The sequence below is a fragment of the Manis javanica genome, chromosome 2, assembly GCF_040802235.1.
Source record: "Manis javanica isolate MJ-LG chromosome 2, MJ_LKY, whole genome shotgun sequence".
In the NCBI taxonomy this organism is placed as follows: Eukaryota; Metazoa; Chordata; class Mammalia; order Pholidota; family Manidae; genus Manis; species Manis javanica.
In genome coordinates, this window is record NC_133157.1 from 137,325,407 (window position 1) to 137,342,772 (window position 17,366).

The 17,366-nt window shown below is 35.5% G+C and overlaps 1 protein-coding gene across 1 annotated transcript in view; it reads left to right on the forward strand.

The window, feature by feature from the left end:
- The window catches only part of SNTG1 (syntrophin gamma 1), an 832,887-nt gene that overhangs the window by 240,632 nt on the left and 574,889 nt on the right, over positions 1-17,366 (forward strand). Inside the window, exon 2 of the mRNA XM_073229494.1 lies at positions 13,510-13,584. The gene's annotated coding sequence lies outside the window, so the exon portion shown is untranslated. The remainder of the gene's footprint in view (positions 1-13,509; positions 13,585-17,366) is intronic.

The window sequence follows — 17,366 nt, forward strand, 5'->3', positions numbered from 1 at the left end:
CATTACACTTACATGTATATTAGTTTATTTGATACTCACTGGGCACTTCTTTCAGAAATACAGGCTAGCTACAGCTCTCCTTTGGGAGTTTACCACTTAAGATAGTATGTAGACTAGAGAGCACTTTGTGGAGGAGTCTTGGAGAGCAAATGGGAGCAATTCTGGCAAAAAGACCCAGAGAATAAGGGGTGCAGGGAAAGGAGAGTTAAGGCAATGAAACCCCTAATGAGAATTAACACTGTTGCAAAGAGAAGAATTCACACTGGGGAATGACAATGACTTCAGAATAGTAAAATTGAGGAGAGGAGTTGGTTAAGTTAAGACTTACAGACAGATCATTAAGGACAATGAATATTATTCTAACTGGTATTGATTGTGTCCTGGAGACAATATAGATCCATGAAAGGACTTGAATCAGAAGAGTCACATAATTATACATTTGCTCTTTTAAAATATTATATTTGTAAGTCAGAAAGATAACTTTTGCAGCAGGGGCTAGGATAAGTCAGAGTTTTTATATGGGGTATCATGTGATCAGTATTTCTATATTTATGGAAATTTTAGCATAGAATGGTTACAGAATAAACCAAAATAGTGGTCAAAGGAGGTAGAAATATTTAGGGGGTATAAACCTTTGAGAAGTAATTAAGAGATTTTCATAGAACCTAATGAATCACTGAAAGTGAAGAGCCAAGGGAAGGAAGAAGTCAAATATGAAGTTTAGTTTCCTGGCTTAGAAATCTGGAGTGTGATGGTGCCATTGATTCAGATGGAGCTTGTGAAAAGATGGGTATGTTTTAGGTGGGGAATGGCTAACTTCCAATTTCAATGTGTTGATCTTGAGGATTATGTAAGAGGAGAGATGTGATAGGATGCTGTATATGTTTATCTTGAGTTCAGGGAAAGCTCTGGTATAGAGATATAAAATGATTGATCCTTTAGTGAATTTGTTAAAATAGACTGTACACTTGAAAGGACTGGTATAGTGAGGAGAGAGTTCCCAGAGGAAAAGTACAGAAAGATCAAAAGATCAAAAAAAAATTGTTGATTAAATCTTTAAGGGGCAGAAGACAAAGACCACACTTCAGATCAAGAGGAAATCATCTTTTCCAAAATGCAATTCATTCCTCATTATGCATTGATAAAATATATAATCTTCGCCAGAAATTCAAAATGCTCCATAATCTGGCCTATATTACCCATAAGAATGAGGAAAACAGAAATGAAACTGGGAAGAATGAGGAGAAGAAAAAAGCAAGAGGGAGAAAAAGATGTTATGTGGTTGAACTAAATGAGTTGCAGAAATTACAGACAGGAAAGGTGGAGAGCTTGACATGACGGCAGCTCACCAGGAGGACAAAGTAAGCTATTGAGAGAACTGTATTAGATGAGAGAAGCTGTCACCCTCAGGGCAGCTCCATGAATAACGCCAGGATGCGAAAGCTGAGAAACAAAGCCAGGGGAAAATGAGGTGAAGCCAGGAGCTGACCCTGAAATCCAGTGGTCATTAGGAACAACACAGTGGCTGGTAGGACTTCATCTTCTGTTATCGTATCTGTCCTCAGCCTCAAAGGCTCTGCTTTATCTAGGGAGGTGGGATAGGAAGGGGTACTTGTGACACATATGTGAAGTCACATCATCTGGTCTGATCTAAATTATCTTGTGTCACTTCTCCATAATTAGACAATAATCTGATTCTGCTACTGCCCAGAATCCCCTCAGGAAGAAATGTGGACAGCTGCAGTGGAGATTCTCTTTATGACCTAACGGGAGCTTGAACACAGCCCACTGGGTGCAGCTGAGATCATCTTGAAACACACAGAAAGACTTTAATCAAGGAAAAGAGAGGGGAGTTACACACTGTTACTTTGGGGGTTCATAGTTCCAGCTTCCAGATTCAGCTAGCCAGGCTCCTTGCCACCTAGCTCTGTCTTCAGAGGAGAGGACCCTCTCCTCACTAGTATGTAATACCTGGCCTCATTTTCAAATTCTTTGCAGATCATGACAACTGGAAAATCACCTCTCTCCACCACCCAGCCAGTTATTCCACAACCCTTTCAAAAAACAGACTCATTTCATCTATAGCCATTAAATCTCATATTTTTCTAGTTTTAAATTTTGGCAAGTATCTACCTAATTATGATATACACTTTACTGATTAAAGTAGAAAATGATAAAATTAAGAATTCAAAAATATCACATATTGGATCCTTTTCAAGATAACAACTGTTATCTTTATAATTGTAGCCTTTAGCACTACAAATTGTTGAACTTAAAAGACATAAATTTGTGGGTTTCATCTACTTTTTTGTGTTTGCCTTTTTTCCATTTTCTTTTAAATGTTCTTCTTGATCTCAGAGATCTTGATATAAAGAAATTCTTCTTTGTGCCCTGTATCACCATGGGCTTGCTGAACATGCATAAAAATATGGTCATAAGTAAAAATTAACAGAAAGTTTTTTTCTTTTTTCATATGCAAGCTTAAAATTGTTAAGAAGAATAATACATCACTCTGCTGCTATTCAGATGTGTTTGATATGATGAACAATTACAAAGAACTTTGAACATGAACATGTTCTGTTGCAGTATCAAATTCTGAAAAGAATTACTTTTTATCAAAGAATACATAATTCTCAATTGACAAGCATGAATAGGAGATGACATGGCAAATCCCATTTACTGGTGCTTGTCAGGTTAAAGCCATAACTATGAGACATTCTTTCTGAAATGATAGTTTAGTTCTGAAAATTTGAAAGATATTTAAAAGTAGATAAGCTTTTAAGTAAATTAAGAATGGACACATTTTAGGTCACTAGGAGATATGGTTGCAGTTGTCTTTGCTGCAAATAACATATCACATATCATGTAAATTACATTTATTTGTTTGTTCCTTGTCTGTATTATTTCTCTGCTGCATTTACAGACTCTATAACAGTACTGAGTTCCTAGTAAGCATTCAAATATTTAGTGAATTCATAAATAGGAACAGCCTTTTGAAATATATAACCCTTACATCAGCAGTTGAGAATATTATATTTTTTGGACATCTTATAAAGAATGGATGTACAACATCAGGGGATAAAGTTTATTCTTTTGAATATGTCTCTAACATTCTGGTCCAAGAATGAGACTTTCCTTATTTACAGATTTTTAAATTTGCCCTTTGCTTATTTCTCATTATCATGAATTAAGAAAATCATGATCAAGATACCCATATAAACTGAGTTTTTCTCACCCTTTAGAAAAAAAATATTTTTTTCCCCTTTTCAAGGAATTCTTGAAAATTTCTTTCAAGAAATTTGTGTCAGGTATTCTTAATCTTCAGAGTAGAAGAGTGTTGCATTCCACAATGATAAGCTTTACAAATATAGCTTTGTTTACTAAAAAGAGTGCAAATGGCTTAATATTGTGCAAAGTCAATTTAACTTAAAGATTACATTCCATCCCCAGCCAGGGACTCCCATCAATCTTATTCTAACAAAGTACTACTTTAAAAGATTAAAAGTCTGTATCATAGTGAGGTCAGGGCTAAAAATTAGGCTTTAGCATACTGATATGCAGGTATATTGAAAATATTTTGGCATTAGTGATTTACTCAAAAGCAAAGACCAAGGGAATCATGTTAGTCAAAATCCATCCCCGAGTCTCTTTGTGCCCTGTATACTGACATTTTCTGTTGTGTCTCATCAGTGTACTCATCTCTAGATAAGGCTTTTTTTTTTTCCACTGGAAAGAGTACAATTGAAATTAATATTTCTTAATTTACCTGAGTAATAAAACTTACATGGTGGTTTTTATGCCCAGCCAGGAACACCAGCTGTCAGCAACATTATCTTCCAATCTATGAGCATGGTATGTCTTCCATTTAATTAAATCCTCTTTGAATATTTTTAACAGCACTTTGTAACTTTCATGAGGCTAGTGTTACAAAATTTTTTATATTTTTGACTAAAAAGTTATATTCTTTGGTATGATAGTGAATAGCATTGTATTTTTATTTTGGTTCCTACTTGTTTGATGTTAGTATATAGAAATGAAGTTGAATTTCAAATGTTGATCTTGTATCTGTAACTTTACTAAACTTACTTATTAGTAATAGGAGTTTGTTTGGCAAGTCCTTCAGATTTTCTACACAGACAATATGCAGTCTGCAGAAAGATAGAGTTCTACATTGTCCTCTCCAATCTGTACGTTGGCTGGAACTTAAACTACTAAGTTGAATTAGACCTGTAAAAGCAGACTTTAGTGCCTTTTTCTCCGTACTGGTCAGAAAGCATTGTGTCTCTCACTATGAAGTTTGATGTTAGCTGTGGTTTTTGTGTTGTTATGGGGTTTTTGGTTTGCTTCTGTAGATATTTTTATAAATTCCCCTCTACTCCTAGTTTCTTGAGAGGTTTTTCATGAATGGCTACTGAATTTTGTCAAATTCTTTTTCTTCATCTACTGATATGATCATTGATTTTCCTTCTTCTAACTGTTAATATAGTATATTATTGATTGACTTTCAAATATTGAATGGGTCTTGTATACTGGAACCAAACCCATTTGGTCATAGTGGTCCTGATGGGTCATGTGATTATTTTTGTATATTGCTTGATTTTTTTAAATTTATTTTTGAATGTCTTTACCTCTAAGTATATGAGAGATATTGTTATTTAGTATTCTTTCAAATATATGTTGTACTTATCTGCTTTGGGTGTCAAGTTAACACTGATTTCATAAAATGAATTGGAAAATGTTCCCTCCTCTTATAGTTTTTGGGAAGAGGTCTAAACTCTTTGACTAATAGGCAAAACTCTCCAGTAAAACCACGTCAGCAAAGAGACTACTTTTCATGAAATTTTAATTATCAGTTTACGTTATTTAATGGTATTAGACTATTTGATTTATCTATTTTTCATGGATGACTTTGGCAGTTTGTGATTTTTAAGAAATGATTTTATCCTTAGTTCGTTGAATTCAAAGTAGAAAGTTTTTCACAGTATTTCCTTATCATTCTTTTAATGACTGCAGGGATTTTTTGATATCTATATTTCATTCCATTTATTTGAGGTCTTTGAGGTTTGTGTTTTGATTGTTCCTATCTTTGTCAATCTTACAGAGGTTTATCACTTTTTTTGAGAATCAGCTTTTTCCCTAATTTTCTCTTTAGTTAATGTTTTCTATTTCATCCATCTCCATTCTTATTATTACCTTTCTTCAATTTAGTAAAGTTTGCTCCTTTTCTACTTGCTTAAAGTAGCAACTCACTGATTTGAGATGTTTTGTCCATTATTTGTAAGGACTTAATGTTATAAATTTCACTCTCAAAACTGCATTGTGTGCATCCAGTAAATTTTGGTGCTGAATTTTTCATTTTCATTCAGCTTAATGTATTTTTTAAATTTCCTTTGAGACTGACTCTTAGAATCACATTCATAATTTTGTTGGTTAATTTCTACATATCTGAAGACTTTCCTGTTGTCATTAAACTTGTTAATGGTTTGTTTTATGATGTAAAGTGTAGCCTATCTTGATAATTGTTCCATGTATACACAGAAAGAATGAGTATTTTAACTTTATTTGAAAGTGTTTTCTGTAAAATCCACTAGGTCATTTTAGTTGATGGTTTTGCTCAGTTCTATATTTTTGCTGATTTTCTTTTTGTTAAATATAAGTTGTTGAGAGTGGGGTGTTTAAATCCCCAAGAAAAATTGTAGATTTGTCTATTTCTTCTTTCAGCTCTGTTGGCTTTTCTTTCTTTTATTTTCAAGTATTGTTTGGAAAATAAAATTTAGGATTGCTGTATATTCTTGGTTAATTAATACCAGTGTTTGTCTCTGGTAATTTTTTTGTCTCAAAGTCTATTTTATCTGATATTAATGTAGCCATTCCTGTTTATTTTGATTAACATTTTAATTTTATACCTTTTACATTCTTTTAACCTATATCACTATGTTTGCAGTGAACTTTTTATAGACAGTTTACAGCTGGGTCTGGATTTTTAATTTATCAGGTAATTTCTGTCTTTTAATTAGCATATTCTGATCTATTTACATTGATTATTGACATGTTAGAGTTTGCCATTTTATTATGTCTTTCATTATATTCTTCCCACTTTTCATGTCTGTTCCTTTTTTCTTTCCTTCTGGCTGCTTACTTGAAATAGCTTTTTAAATTCCTTTTTGATTCCATTTTTATTTATTTGTGTGTTCCAAATAATTGCAATAAAATCTCCTTAGTAGTTGCTCTAATATTACAATATGCATGTGCATCTTATCATAGACTATTGGTAGCAACAATACTTATCACTTCAAGTAAAGTATCAAAACTTTGTTGTCATATATACATAGTATACATACCTTTATAGTACACACAGCTTTTCAACATACACTGGCCACCACATTACACAGTGTTACAATTTTCAGTTCAACCATAAAATATGATTTAGGAAACTTATGAGGTAAAGATTATTCAGTTATGTTTACTATTTATTCCATTGTTTCCCTTCCTTTATGAAGGTCCCAGCCTTATTCATTTATCTTTTTTTGTTGGAAGAGTTTCCTTTAGCCATTCTTTAAGAGTAGTTCTACTAGCAACAAATTATCTCAGTTTTCCTTAGATATTTTTCCCTCTCATTTTTCCTTAGTTCTTTCTTTGTTTTTGTTCTTGTTTTTTCCTTTATTTCTCTTATTCTGGGAATATTTTTATTCTGTCTTCATGAGCAGTAGTTTCTTAAGATATAGAATTTTTATGTGATAATTCTTATGTTTCAGTACTTGAAAATATGCTACTTTTTTGGCTACTTTTTGTGGGTTTGGTCAGCTTCTTGAATCTGTATGTTTGAATCTTTTGCCGAATTTGGGAAATATTCAATTATTATTTGTCTGAGTGTGTGTTTTTAGTCTCAGATTTATCTCCATATGGGATTTCAGTGATAAAAGGTTAGATTGCTTGATATTGTTCCATAAATTCTTGAGTATATGTTAGTTTTATTAATCTTTTTCTTGTTCAGATAAATTCTCTTTATCCTCTTTATCTGTTCACTGATTATATTCTCTTTCATTTCTCCTCTAATATTAAGCCCATCCAGTTATTAAAAGCATATTAGTTACTGTATTTTTGATTCTGTATATTCCATTCTGCTTTTTTTGAACTTTTATTTCTTTGTTAACATTTTCAATTTTGTATTTGTTACAACAGAATTATTAATTGTGTAAGCAATATTGTGATTGCTACTTTAAACCCTTTTTAGAAATTTTACCATCTCATTCATCTGTGTTGGTGTCAGTTGCTTATATTTTCTAACTCAAATTTGTTGGTTCCTGGTATTGATTAATTATTTTTGATTAAATAATGGACATTTCATATATTATGTTAAGAGACTTGATCCTGTCCAAATATTCAATTTCAGCAGGTAGTCATTCAATTTCTTTATCAAGTAGGTTCTGGCCAACTTTTCTGAGATGTAGCACCAATGACGATTTAGTTTGCCATACTCTTCTGGCTGGCTTCATTCTTCCAGCTCTGCTGGGTTCTCTCTAGCCCTGTGCTTGTACTGACTGGGCTGCCAGTTGCTTTTGGTGGGAAATTCAGGAAAGGCTGGGCCTTGCTCATAAGCATGGTACCAGACCAACTCTGCTGCTACCCCAGAGGCTCTGCAGGGTCTGCTGGGTGGGAAGCTGCCAAGGTCAGTTCCTATGCTACCCTGTGAAGCAGGGTCTCACTCACGCTGTTCTTTCAGATTGATCTGTGGCTGTGCCAGTCACTGAGCAGGGGTCCCACTAATGCTGGTACTGTTCAGACTAGGTTCTGCTCCTTCACATATTGGGAGGCAGTAGAGTTTCATTGTCAGGTCTGCTGGGCTGACAGCACCAACGAGGTCACCAGGAAGGGCCACCTTTACTGCTGCTGCTGTGGCACATCAGGCCACTGCTGGCTTTGGTGTGGCGGGGAGGATGTGCCCTGGCTGGGTCCACTCACACTACTACTTCCCTGGAGAGGGCTGCTGTTTACTGGGCATTGGGTATGGATTCTTTTGATGTCTGCTGTCTCTCACCAGAACGTGATCCTGGGGCTCCACAAGAAACCCGTCAATGCTGACCCTCTGGTAGACCGAGCCTGACGCTGTGCCTATGTGAACGAACAATGTATCCCTGGAGTTCTGTGCAGCCCTCACATTTCCCTATGCGTAGGCTACAGAGAGCAGGCTTTTTGTGCCTTTGTTGTTTTGTTTTGTTTTGTTTTATTCTGTAACTACTGCTGTTATGGGTTTCAGGGCTGTCCAGTGATAAATACTAATACCAGTGGTCTGTGATAAGTTACATATGTACGTTATAATGCTAGAACAACTGTTAAGTAAACAAAATAGCAATAAATTGAAACACATACAGGTGTGACATCTACTTTTTAAAATCTGTCAAGACTTAATTTGTGACATACCATATGGCTTATCCTGGAAAATATCTCATGTGCACATGAGAAAATGGGTTTGCTGTTATTTGGTAGAGTGTCCTGTATACATCGTTAGATCTACTTAGCTTATTGTGTTGTTCAAGTCCTCTATTTCTGTACTTAACCTTTTTTCTGATTTTCTGTTCATTATTGAGAGCGTAGTACTGAAGTTTGAAACTGTTATTGTAGAACTGTCTATTTTTTCCTTCTGTTAGTTTTTGCTTCATATATTTTGCTGGTCTGTTACTTGGTGCATAAATGTTTAAAATTTTATATTTTCTTGCTTCTTTTATTAATGTATAAAGTGCTTCCTTATATCTTAATCTACTTAGAATTAAAGTAAATATTGATAAGGGACTTACTTCTGTCATTTTTCTGTTTTCTATATACCTCATAAGATTTTTTCCCCTCACTTCCTATATTGCTTTCTTCTTTTATTTAGTTGATATTTTGTATTGAAATGTTTAAATTATTTTCTTATTTCCTTTTGCATACATTTTATAGCTATTTTATTTGTAGTTACCATGGGGATCATTTAACATTCTAAAGTTTTAACACTCTATTTGTACTTTTCAGTTCTTTGATTTTTTTTCTTGTTCTTTTTTTGGCTTTCTTTGTTGATATTTCCCTTTTATTCACACATCATTTTCCTGACTTTTATGTTGACACCTTTCTTTAGTTTTTTGATTTTCTCTAAGTCAATTAAAGTCTTGATCTAGATCTTGATCTGTTTTTCAGGGACAGTTTCAGTCAATTTATTCCCTGTTTCTTTGTATGCATTGTGATTTTTTTGCTGTTGAAAACTGAACATTTAACTCTAATAATGTAATTATCCTGGAAATCATATTCTCTGTCTTCCCTGGGTATGCTGTTTATATATATATTTTGCTTTTGCTTAGTGTTTTTTTTGTAGGCTTTCTATGTGCCAAGATTTAGTCTGAGATGTCAACTTGAGGTCTTCTCAGCTCTTCTCTGAGCCTGTTCTGTGCCCTTCTCCTGAGCACACACAGTTGCATTCTAACTCTTGATGTATATGCTGTGCATTTGCATGTCCTCGTCTTTAATTTCTGACTTTCAAAAGGAGAAAAAGAGAAACATGAAAGTGGAGGTAAAGGGTGCTAGCCCTTTTAATTCCCCTAAACATCACTTATGCTGAATGGAGAAGGAGCTGACCACAATGGGGGAGGTTCAACAACAATGGCTGCCCAGAAGTGGCAGCCAGTGATCAGAACACAGATCCCCAGTATTTGGAGTTCAGGGTCTTGTTTCGCCCACCCTGGCTCCTGAAAACTGTATATAGCTGCTCTACGAACATGTGCAAAGCTGCCAGCCATGGGGATAGCTGCTACTGTACTAAGAGCAAAAATTAATTATAATTTATTGTCCAAGACTTCCCCTGGAAGGTGCAAGCCTTTAATAGACTCCAGAGTTCCAAGATAAATACATCAGACAGATTTTCCAGCATAATTGGTGTTTAGGTAAAGAAACAGAATTCTAGTGCTTCCTATGTTTCCAAATCACTGCATTAAATCCAAGGAATAAGAGATGAATTTATGTGGCTATAATGCAGGACATTGACCAGGACATTTGATTTTTTAGAATAATTGTAAAAATTTGCAGTAATATCTCAATGATTTGCAATAACCATATACAGTTTATTTTCTTATAACAGTGATATAAACAGAGAACAGAAGAGTATTGAATAATTCACAGACTAATGCTTACATAGAAGTCTGCAAAGGATGTTTTCTGAATGCGATAAGGAAGTGTATATATAATCATTGCTTAAGAAATTCAAAGTAAATGAGTTAGAAAAATGTGAAATTTATGAAGGTATCTGTTAAATAGCATTTTTTCCAGTTGTGTGGTTTGCTCTATAACAAACTACCCCAGACTTCATTAACCTGAAAATGTAAGAATTTATTGTTGCTCATGAGTCCATGGGTCAGCTGAGAATTGTCTTCTCTCGCCTCTAGCATGTTTCAACGGTTGACTCTAGGTCAGATAAGCATTTTTGCTAAACTCTCAAATGTCCAGGGCCTCAGAAGGGACAGTTCATCCCCACTCCTTGTGAGCTCTATCTAGCACACTACTCTGGGCTTGTTCTTTCCAGTGGAAAAGTTCTGAGAGAAAGTGTAAATATGCACACTTCTTGAGGCCTAGTTGCAGAACTATGTATGCTTACCTCTGTTGCAAACAACTGACCAACCCCAGCATAGATTTCAAAAATGACATGAAACTAGGCATTCTTTCTTGGAGATGCTACAAATTCCAATTGTAAAGGGTCAGGACACAGGGAAGAGTTAAGAATTAGGACTCTACGGTCTCTGCAGTGTTTTTGACAGATGTGGTTTCACCCTGTCTCTATTATCCTGAGCTGACTGATTTAACTCATTGCCTTGGCACACCAATCCTACAAACTGTAAGAAAGCCAATAATACATCACTGAGGAGCTTGCCGTTTTTCTATAAATATTATATAAAAATAATTAATTAAAATATCTTTTTGCCTTTCTTGAAGAAAAACTCTTAAAGTAGCATAATATTATTCCTACCATCCCCCTGGGCTGTGGAGAGCTCTCCAGGTAGCCTGCAACTTGAACACAAATCTCCTGACCCCTCTGCTTATTAGCATACTGCAGTATGCATCTATTGCTGGGAAGTCTAATTTGAGGTTGTCACTCTGTTAAAACACACTTTGTTTTGTAACAAAAGATGCTGAAGTTTGGAAGACACAAGATATCTTTTGTTAACTATTACAGGGTGTTAGAGGAGTTTGGGCAAGAACAAAACCTGCTAGAGTCTTCCTGCCTTAAGTGTATGAGTTTGTTTTTGTAACATCAAAGCTGGCAACATTTTTCAAATAGTGGCAAATTCCATTTAAAATAGCTCTAACTTGTGAAATACTTGTTATTTGGAAAAAAAGTGGAAAAAAAGTTGTTTTGAAAACATCAAAATTTACTCTCCAGTTGAATAATGCTGATTTTGCCTTAAAAGTCTGTGATGAAACTCTGTTGAAACCCAAATATTGTTTGGATGATGTCCTGCCTCATTACATAATGTGGTAGGCAGAATGATCACTTTAAATTTCTGCATAGATGAATAATGTTCCAAAATACTTCAAATTTCATTATTTAATTCTCTTTAACTTTGCCATATTTATGCTTGAATTTGTTTTCCTTAGTGATATTTATGTGATAGCATTTTTGGTGAATAATAATTTCATTTATGAAAATTCAGAATAGGGCATACAAATAGTATGAACCTGTTATATTAAAAGACATACCCTGAATTATTGAAGTCAGGTGTTTTTTTAAAGTCACATTTAAAAATTTTCAATTAAATTCCTAAATCAAGAAATCACATCAGATTTTTGGTTCTAAACAAACTGGAGTGGAATCAGTTTTACCTATTGTCCCACTTAAGTAAAACTGAAAATCCTAGACATGACATAAGAAACATGCGTATTAGACCTGGAAAGGCAGAAATTGGAAGACAGACATGCCAGGGAACTTGGAGCCTGATCAAGGACAGGATCCTCACCTGACCATAAACTACTTGATCACATAATTGGCCTATTGCTAGCCTACTGCTTCCACACTCCTAGGCAATAGGCTATTATTGACTGAATCACTATATAAAGAGCTCTGCCCCATGCTCTGGGCAGAGCTAGAGACAGAGGTGGATTATGGACCTGCAGACGGCTGGCTGCAGACATGGTTGACATGGTTCTAGTGTGTGTCCTACCGCCATGAGAATCAATCCAGGTAATAAACCCTTTTACTCCAAGAACTTTCTGTTGTCATTTCTCGGTTTCACTGAATCTGTAGTGAACCTCCTCAGGGCTGAAACCCTCAGGCAAGACAACAGCCCAGATATATTCTGGTTTAGGGTTCCCAACTTGCCTAAAGTTCAGATTTATCTGGGGGTGTGTAAGGAAGTTGGGGTTCCTATGGCCAGGATCCTCACTGAATTTAATTCACCTGATGATGTAACTGGCCTGTTGCTAGGCTACCGCTTCCACACCTTTAGGCAATAAGCTATTATTGCACTATATAGAGAGCTCGGCCCAGTGCTCTGGGCAAAGGCAGAGACGCTAGTGCTCTAACTATGGCCAGGAGAACAAGCCAGGTAATAAACCCTTTCACTCCAAAGAGTGTTTTGCTATCAATTTCTTTGATCACATTGAATCCATAGCAACTTGCCAGGGGCTGAAACCCATTGGCAAGACAGGGTCTTTTTAAAAAGACATATGCATAAACGTTGTATAAATCTGAATCAGGTTCAGAATCAGAATGTATCTACTTAATCAGACACATATTTTTGATGAGCTATACAGGCAACTCCTGTGGAGCCAGCTGCATGCCCCTGTAGCTTCTGTTGATAACCACTGCTCTATTAAATAGGAGGTCTCACCTAGCTATCATTTTATTAAATTATTAGAGCATTTTCAAAGCTACAGTTGAGTTCACAAGAGGACAAATAACACATATGAGATCATTAAAAATTAAGTGGCTAAGGCAGAAACATTATTCTAGCCTTTAGAATTAGCAATCTGTTTCTCAGGCCTTGATTTACAACTCTCTCTCACCCCATATAAAACTGAGTTAATAGCTATGCCTTGTTAAAAATAGTGATTACTCCTTGGCATCAAATCAATAGGCTATTCCTCACACAGAATGCTTTTAAAATATTATCAATTATTTAAACATGGAGTCTAATTCTAAAGCCTGCAGTATTGGCAGTTTAGGTCTAAATACTAACTACAGAGGATACAGTTTTTGACAGATTACCAAATATTCTTTTTTATTTCTTTTAAAGCTAATTTCCCTAAAATGTGTTCTGTGTCTTACAACATAAACCATTTGGGAAATAGTCATGATTTTATTTCCCCTTTTGATTCCCAAGGCTTTGAATCCCTCCTAGAAACTGACAAGCAGATGTGGTAAAATCGTATATAAATGTAAATAGGATGCATATCTTCCTTATAGATGAAGTAATAAAATTTCAGTATATAGTTTGCACTGCTTCTGTTTTGAGTGCTCACAGGGCCTTTATTTTTGCTTCCTGATTCTAGACCCTTCTCCAGAATGTTGAGATTGCCAGAGAAGTGACCTCTGAGAAAGGAAACCATTGCTGTACCTAAATTCAGGTAAGACCATTACTTTGCAGTAAGTCTATGAATGAACACTGTAAATCACTGTAAAAAATAATCATTTCTCTACATCTCTATAAGAGAGTTGTTTTTTTCCATATTAAGATTTATGAAGCCTCTCTATCTACTCTAGCACAGTATCAAACTTTAAAAAAATATCTGGCGTAGGAAAGGCAGCAACTCTGTATGCTTGTCAATGTTTAGTCGTTAGACTGGATTTGAGCATATCTTTCCCTCATATTCATTTAAACAACTATAGTGAATTTTTGTTGCTCCTTTAATGAGAATTGTTCAGAGGAATGAGTGATACACATTAGTTTTTCAAAAGCTTCCTTTATTAGGGAGGGGTCCATGACTTCTCAGCAGGTTTAGAACGGTTGTCACCACCTCCATGATCTATAGAGACCTGGAGAAAGGGTAAATCTGTGACAGTCCAAGGGGCTGTGGCAAAGTGGTCCTAAAAGGCTTCACAATATTAGAGCTTGGGGGCTTTCACATTCTCTTTTGTTTATTCAACACAAAGGATAAAAAAGTGTGAGATCAGTGAAATAAATATACCTTCAGAGAGCCTGAATCAGCAAGGAAAAACAGAAGAAAGATGAATATAGTCTTTGACATTGGTGCTAGGAAGGTTACTTTTGGAAGGACTCTATTTGCTAGAAAGAACAAAATCTGGCTGCCAAAGTTTCACATTGAAATCACTAATTCTGTTTTTTTAAAAACATATTTTCACAGTGTTTTTGAGTCCTTATCTCTTGGCAGTGCAAGAACTTTCAGTATAACTTTAGTGAGAATCACAATACTTATTGTCATCTATGTTTAAAGAAACACCAACACTTAAAAGTATATTCTGTGTATATTATTGCATTAAATGATTTTTAAATACAATATAAACTGGGACACATTCTTGAGTATATATTTGTATGTTATAAAAATCAGAGTTCTAGGTTTGTATGCATCTATGCAGATGGCTTTTTAATGGATTTCCCAGACTTTGTTCTTGAGGATTATGGTAAAATTCAAAGCTATTTAGGATTATGAGCAATTAATTACTAAATCATATGTTTATTAATCAGCTGTTATTAACAGAAGTAGGCTGTTCTAATTACTTCTGTTAGACACAGAAGCCATATAGTGATATATTTTTCATAGCAGAACCTATATGGGGATGGTTTGCTAATAGGTTGACTCTGTTTTCCTCACCTACACCTGACCCCTAACCACCCGAATTCAGGTAGATTTTTCCTCATCCTTAAACCCTGTATTTCTCATCATTTGAATAAACTCAGAAAATTCTAATGCATATATTCCTAGGAAGCAAAAAGAACCCATTTTAGTGCACCAGTAATGCTGGGTTATATCCACGGTTTTCAAATGATTTTTCATAGCTAAACCTGTTTTCATAGTTACACCTTCTCTTAAATAAAAGTATCAGAGAAGTCCAAAAGATGAAGGTGTTGGGGGGGGAACATTTTCACTGAAATGGGTCAGTTCCGCAGATCTACGTGGCAGCTGTGCACTGCCCTTCCTTCCTCCAAAGGCGTCCTAATACCCGCAAACCCTACATACCTGACAGACGCCACTATTTCCTGGAACCCTGTGATTCTCTAGCTCTTGGTCCTTCATTTTGAAACCCGTGTGGAAGAATGAACTGAGCAGAGGCACAGAGCAGACCACAGAGGTGGAAGTGCCAAAATTATGCGGTACTGGCCACAAATGGCCAAGTCATATCTTTGCAACAGAGATCACTTATTACCTATGGAGAGTCCCAATGTGGGTGTCTCCCAGTGAACTTTCACTTCACTGTTGCGCAAAACCCACCCTGCAAGAATCCAAAGGACCAAATGCTGTAAATCTGCCTGAAGCCTAGGAAGTGTTGCATCTCACCAGTGAAGAAGAGAAGTTGTGAAGAGGCTTATGGAAATTCATTTGACAGTCCCTATTGCCATCCTCAAAGCACCTCATAAAGGGTAGTTCATATTTTATTTTAAAAGCTACCTTTGGATACATTTCTAACATTTCTGTTCTGGGGTATGTATCTCTGCCTTCTGTGTTTGCTTGTTATTTTGGAGTTCAACATGCTCTATTGACAAGTAACATGTCTGAGTGGATAGTTGTTTTGAGAGAAGATGGATGAAAAGGAGAAATACTAAATGTAGTCTTATAGCACATAGCCTACCCACATGGCCTATTCTCTGATACTTTGCACATAAGGAATAAGCACTGCATGTCTCAGCATGCCCTGTTACTGGATTTCTCATAGTCTCTGACCTTACCTGTAGGATTTTACTTGTGCTTCCTGTGTTTTAATCATGCTCATATTTGTGTATATTTAAAGCTAGACTGCTTCAAATGTGAATGGAAAATAGCCCATGAGCAAAAGCAAACTGGATGTCTGTTGTGTGAGCAGCTGTCCCACTGGAGCACCTGCCTCTTGATTTGTGCTTGCTGTGTTCTCTACTTGGGTAGAGAAGCCTTCCTGGAAATTTCCATATTCCAGAACAAGATTCCTATACTATAAAGATTTCAGATATTCAAATACTACATATTTGAATGCATGCATTTTATTTTATTACTGATTTTTTGTGCATTGATGATGTCGGAGGCAGCTGACCTTGTACTTTGGTGTTTCCATGGTCTGTCTGTCTGTTCATGTTACACCTTGCATCTGTTTATCCTTCCCTACTTCTAAACCCCTGGACAGCTCTAATTTTTTAAAAATCATCTCTACAGTGTCCCTTTTCCAAAATTGTCAATAGTGATTCACCTTTTCAGCATGATTTCTTTCATTTAACAACGCACTCTTAAGATTCACAATGCCATTTTGTGGCTTGCTAGGTAATATCTTTTTATCTGAATAATATGTCACTCTAGATGGACCACACTTTATTCATTTACTCCATTCATCTACTGAAGGGGATTATGAAGAAAGCTGCTATAAACATTCATGTGCATGCTTTAGTAAGTTTTCAAATCAGTTTTTTAAATACCTAGTGGTATAACTGTGGCAGCATATGGTAAGAATATGTATAGTTTTATAAGAAACTGTAAAACTGTCTTCCAGAGTGTATGTACTATTTTGCAATCCTACCAGCAATGAAGGAGAGTTCCTAGTACTCCATATCCTTGCCAGCAAATTATATTGCCAGCTTTTAAGTTTCATAGTTTTTAAAAGACATTTAACTTTCATAGTATCCTTTTAGAATAAGGAATCAATTCATTTAAAGGGCATTTTAAACATATGTTCCAAAATAACAAAGTTAACTAACACTAACCAGGCAAATACATGTCATGAGTGATATTTAGTGGGGGGCATGGATATTAGAGAGTTAAAACTGAAAATTAAAGCAGTTATAATCAGTTTCAAGTTGTATGAGGGAGACACCAAATGAGATTTCTTATTTTTGCCCCTCCCCCTTTTCTTTTTTCTCATCTTCCTCTCCTTCTTCCCCCTCCTCCTCACTCACATCTTACTCTCTGCAAGCATGCATATGTGCTCACACACTCACACTCACATGCTGAAAAGAAATTTTAGTGGGTGCCTAACCCATAAATTGTGGAATTAACAAGTTGGAAAATGCCATTACAAACAACACTTATGAGGACATAAATGAGCAGATACAATATAAAGCCTCTTCATCTAATCAGAGTATATCCTGGACAGTACTCAGCCAATGCCTTCCTGCACTTCTCTGAAAAATTCAATCATACAGTTTCCAACCATCCACTCTTACTTTTCACCCACTGTCTGATGATTGCTTTTGTTTTTCCTATCTATA